Source organism: Gastrolobium bilobum, unplaced genomic scaffold, assembly GCF_033153095.1.
Source record: "Gastrolobium bilobum isolate Gb01-03AN ecotype WA unplaced genomic scaffold, APGP_CSIRO_Gbil_v1 utg5152, whole genome shotgun sequence".
Lineage (NCBI taxonomy): Eukaryota > Viridiplantae > Streptophyta > Magnoliopsida > Fabales > Fabaceae > Gastrolobium > Gastrolobium bilobum.
The window spans coordinates 494,465-500,464 of record NW_026898358.1 but is presented as its reverse complement, the minus strand read 5'-3'; positions in this window follow the sequence as shown (position 1 = coordinate 500,464).

Genomic DNA, 6,000 nt, shown 5'->3' with positions numbered 1-6,000 from the left:
TACTGACCAAACCAGAGCCCGGAGAAACGCTGATCTTGTACTTATCAGTGGGGGAAGAGGCCATCAGTGCCGCCTTGGTACGGGAGACAGACAAATCATAACAGCCGATCTACTTTGTACGTCGAACCTTGCAAGGACCCGAGCTTCGTTACCAGAAGCTCGAAAAAGTCGCATTCGCCTTACTTACCACAGCAAGGAGGCTCCGACCTTACTTTCAGAGTCACCGAGTCATTGTACGAACAAATCAGCCCATCAGGCAAGTACTTCACAAGCCGGACCTAGCGGGAAGAATGATCAATTGGGCCGTCGAGCTCTCTGAGTTCGACATATCATGAGCCCAGGCACGTCCAACTCCAAAGGAAGCGGAGTCGGGGTAATCATTGAGACCCCGGAAGGAGTGTCCATCGAGCATTCACTTCACCTGGCCTTCCCGACTTCTAATAACCAGGCTGAATACGAGGCATTTATTGCCGGAATCATACAAGCAAGAGAGCATGGAGCCAGAAAAATCAAAATAATGAGTGATTCGCAGCTGATTACCTCACAAGTTGAGGGAAAATATCAAGCCAAGGGTCCTCTCATGATGAAGTATCTCCACCAGGTCAGGGAACTGCTAGCCGATTTTGACGAGGTGATAATTCAATACATACCTCGGAACGAAAACAATCGGGCCGACATCTTATCCAAACTTGCCAGCTCAAAGGGCCCAGGAAATCATCGCACCGTGATACAGCAGAGCATTTTGGAGCCGACGTGTGTGATAGTGATTACCGAGACTGAGGATTGGAGAGGACCCATAGTGGCCTACCTGGAAAAAGGAATCCAGCCAGACGAAACGCAAGAGGCCAGAAAACTCGTGAGGAATGCGGCCTGCTTCACCATAATAGAAGGGCAACTCTACAAGAAGGGTTTTTACACGCCCATGCTGAAGTGCCTAGGCAGGAGCGAGGTCGAATACGTGCTGGCCGAGATTCACGAGGGCATAAACGGGCATCACATGGGAGGAAAAGCCCTGGCCAGAAAGGCACTGAGGGCAGGATACTATTGGCCAACTATGGAGGCAGACGCGAAGGAGCACGTCAAAAAGTGCGAACAATGTCAGAAGCACGCGCTGATCCTCCGTGCTCCCCCAGAAGAGCTGCAAAGTATCACGGCTCCGTGGCCGTTCTTCAAATGGGGGATGGATTTACTAGGACCCTTCACTGCAGCGGAGGGTCAACTCAAGTGGCTGATAGTAGCTGTCGACTACTTCACCAAGTGGATCGAGGCCGAACCCCTCACCACCATTACCTCGGCAAGGATACGGAGATTCTTTCAGAGAAACCTAATAAGCCGATTTGGGCTTCCTGCCGAGATAATAACAGACAACGGAACGCAGTTTGCTGACAAAAAGTTCCAAGAGTTGATGACCGACCTCAAAATCACACACCGGTTTGCATCAGTCGAACACCCTCAAACTAATGGACAGGCCGAGTCTACCAACAAGGTGATCATCAATGGGCTGAAGAAGAGGCTTTTTCAGGCCAAAGGCAATTGGGTTCAGCAGCTACACCTCGTCCTATGGGGTTACAGGACGAGTGTCCAGTCTGCTACGGAAGAAACCCCCTTCAAGCTAACATATGGGTGCGAGGCTATGATCCCGGTGGAAATCGGCGAGCCATCCTGGAGGACGAACCAGAGGCTGCAAGGAACCGAAAGCCAAAACAAGGAAGCACTCCTTGTAGAACTCGACCTGCTGGACGAGTGCAGGGAGAACGCCAGATACAAAAACATGATGGCCAAGCGTTTGATAACGGCCAGGTTCAACAAAAAGGTCAGACCTCGGTCGTTTCAGGGTGGCGACTTGGTACTGCGTAGAGCCGACATAGGCAACAAGAATGCGAAAGATGGAAAGCTTGCCGCAAACTGGGAAGGCCCCTATAGGATCAAGAATGATCTAGGAAAGGGAGCCTACACCTTGGAAACTATCTCCAAAAAACCAGTAAAAAGGACTTGGAACGCGGATAAGTTGAAGATCTACTACAGCTAGGTTCTAGGCCCGACGCTCGAAGTAGAAAACGAGCTGTCAGGCTCGATTGACAGTTAAAGTTATTTCTACACCAATAAGACGAGTTATTAAGCTCAGTCGGTAGATAGATTTATTTTCAGGCAAATAAAATGAGCTCTTAAGCTCAGCCCTTGTACAAAAGATTTCATTGAAATGCAAGTAAAGCAGTTAATTAATTTCTGTCGTATATGCATATTGACTTCTGATTAGGAAATTGAAGCCTCAGGAGCTTCCTGACCGAAAGGGAATAAAGTTTTGTTGACGAACAAAAAGTAACCTATAATCGGCTAATGAAAAACCTCGACAAAATATAAGTCGATTGTGACGAGATCGAAATAAGCACTTCAAGCGTGAATAAAAAAGAAGCAACGATCTCGGCAAAATGAAATTAGCGACATACAATTTAAAAAGCCGGACTAAAGCGGCAATCATGTTCTGACAAAATAAAAAAGGAGCTCAAAGGCTCCGTAATCAAAACAACACAATAAGGTCGGCATTCCAACCCCTTCATTCTTCTGCAGGAGGTGAAGTGGCGCGAAATTCGGTTCCGACCTCTCCTTCATCAGCGGACTCGGCATCTGGGGTTCCAGGGACTATAATGCCGTCCTTCACCTCGTAGGATACGTCCATGCCATCCACCACCATGCCAGGGTTCAGAATTTGAGCCTGAGCAATAGCGTTGTCGAAGGCTTGAATAGCGGCTCTTGCAACCACAGCTTTTGCCTCTTCAAAATCGGCCTGCAAGTCAGCAAGGCGAGCATCCTTCTCCGCCATAGACCTCGAGAAGGACTCTTTCTCGGCACGCAAGTCATTGGCCTCGGCGGTAACCACCTCCAAGTCCTTCGAAGTCTTATCCAGGGCCAAGGACAGCTCTTGAATTCTGCCCTCCAAGGTCGACTTAGATTTGCTCAACTCCTCTACCTTGACGGAAAGAGATGAGTTAGAAGCATTAGACAAATCGAGGCTCTGATTAAGATCCTGAAAGGTCTGGAGCAGTGAGATCGTTTTCAAAGAATCTTCTTCCATTCGCGCTAACATGGCCCTCACAGTGGTGGTCAAGCCCGAACTCCCAATGAGCCCGGAAGGAGGCTTGAGTACGGCCCTAAGGCGGTCCGAAACCCCCGTTCTCCATAATTCCCCAGGCTCGAGGCTGACCAAATTCCCTGGGAGAGCAGAGGGGGGAACTGAGAGCGGCGACGAAACAGGAGTCGAAGCATCAACCATGGTCACCCCGGCGTCGACCGAGCTGCCGCCGAGTATGGAATCTATCCGCCTCTTCTTCGGAACTCCAGACTCAAGAGCGGCCGACTCTTTTGACTTTCCCTTTCCAATTTTCTTAGGCAAAAACTTTTTGTATTCGGCAGAGGTCATGCTGACTGCAAAGGAAAGAAGAAAAGTCAAAATGCAGATTATCAATTTGAAAGGCAAGATGAACTACAACAAAAGATAAAAAATAAAATGAGCTACATACCGAGCTCAAAATGGCATCCTCCCCAAACTTATCTACAACCCGACTTAAGTCAAAAACTCCGAACTCGTCGGTATATTCAATAAGAACTCGGACCGCTAGACGTTCCGAGCTGGAAAGGGCAGTTAAGGGAGTGTCGTAGTCCTTTGGACGCCTTTGATAATGTCTCGGCGTCCAGTATAGTTCAAACCGAGATAAAATGCCGCCATCGTCGAGCCACTCCTCGGCAAACAAGGGAAGAGACTCAGAACGGGATACCACCTTAAAATAGGCGTCCTTGAAACCCTTAAAAGATTGGGAGTAAGGAATAAAAATCCCTCTGCCAGGGCTACCTCGTAGGGTAACCCATCCCTTCTTGGCCTTGGACTCGGCGCCAGTACGGAAGGTATATACATCAAAGAAGAAGAGGAAAAGAGCAACGGTGCAGGGGAGGCACAAGTATGCACACACTTGCTCAAAACCCCGTACGAAAGCCCATGAATTTGGATGGAGTTGTGAGGGTGCAACCCTAAGACGCCGAAGAACTGACATTTGAAAGTCGGTAAAAGGAAGCCGGATACCTAGTTTGGTAACAAGATCTCGGTAAAAGTAGAAGAAATGAGGCTCATCTAGTATAGGACCTGAAAATACAGGAAAGTCGCCAGGCGGAAGAAGATCAACCCCGTTGGGATTTCCCACAGGGAGTTGGGCCACCTCCGAAGGAGACATTGTGGACCGTCTTTGGAGAACTTCAAGAAGGACCCAATCTTGAGCGTCCGAACCGTCCATGACGATATTCCTGGAATATGAAGGACAAAGATCAGTACACATGCCAACCGATTTCGACCTGGGACTACCAGCCTCGGAACAAGGCGAAGACGAACTCCAAGAGGGAGGAACAGAGCTACCCGAACTACTGACAAGGTCGATAAATGAAACCCGACTTGTTGCAGAGTCCTTTAAGGAGGAAGGGGTGACTGACTTAGGAATTCCAATCTCAGACGAAGAGAGGCTGGATGAGCTAGCGCTCAAGTCAAGAGGAGGAATCCGATCCAGAACGGACCTCGTACCAGAAGCCATCCCAGAAGATGGCAGAATAATGGACAGCGGAACTGGTTCAGGAAGGGAGCTCAGTCTAGGAGCTGAGGGATTCATTGGGGAAGGATTGCTCATGCCAAAGTCAAGCCGTGACTGACGACCCCCTCTAGTTCGGCTTGTTCCCCTCCTACCTCGGCCTCCGCGAGAACCACGAAGGCCCCTACGAGGACCACGGAGAAGCTGTTGAAGCTTTTCCTCCTCGGTGTATTCTCTACCGAAGAACCAGTACTGGACAGAGCGAGGCAAATGGCTCACCGCCTCCTCCTCCCCCACGCCACCTGGCTGGGATGCTGGACCAGAGGAAGAACTAGGGGCACTCATTATGAACCCTCAACACTTTAAAGAGGAAAGTACAAACCCAATCCAAAAAAAGAGCAACGGGGAAAAGCGAAATAAACAGAAAGGTACCTGAACTTGGGAGCAAAGATGGTGAGAACTAGACTCAATGAACAGAAACCTTCACTGGATGCAAGGGGAGCTCCACGAGAATTTGCCACATGAATAACTGTAAAGTCTGGAACCCGTTGAGAAAATGGTATTTAAAGGGGCGACGAGTGACTTGGGCGCGAAGGCGAAGGGTTTTCTCTTCAAACGGTTAAGTGAGGAAGGGGGCAAAATTGGGAATTCACCCTGGGAGCATTAAAAGCACCTCATCATAACCTGAGCAAAATTGAAGCAGTACGCACTGCACGAAGCACGAACTACCAATGGGCGCGAAACACGTGGACTGCCATAACCGTCACAGCAGACACGATGCGAAGGGTCAAATGCGAAGGGTCAGGATAAGGTCCAGACCCAAGTTCCGGGGTCAGGTATCGCCCGGGTATCACCTTCCGATACGACGACTCGACCAGCGTGACGAAAGACAGCCGCAAAGAATTCGGGCAATATCCGACATAGTCAACTTCGACTTCAAGTGCAAACGTCAGGGAAGTATAGTGAGCGAGATCTTGACGACTTGAACAAACTACAAGTGTCGACTCCAAAGTCTCAGAGATTCAAATTTGAAGAGTAAACTCCGATCGACCGAGCCTAAGACGACAACCTGTAATCTCGGCATCACGGATCCCGGAATGCCGAGCTGGGGGGGCAACTGTTATGGATATGAATATCATATCCCAACTACCTAGTAAAATATCCAGAGGGATATTGAATCAGTTACATCTCAACAACCTCAAACAATTAAAAGGATATGAGATAAGGATCACACCCCAACAGAAAGAGGGAATCCAGCTACAATGGGGGGATTTCAGAGGCACAATCCTGGGAAGGTAATCCTATAAATAAGAGCCTAAGAACCCCAGGTAACATTTCAGAACTCATTTATTACTTCTGCCCACACTGTGCACACACCCACCCCTTGGCTATAAGCCTATTGCTTGTGCGCAGTGATTGGGACCTCGGCTGT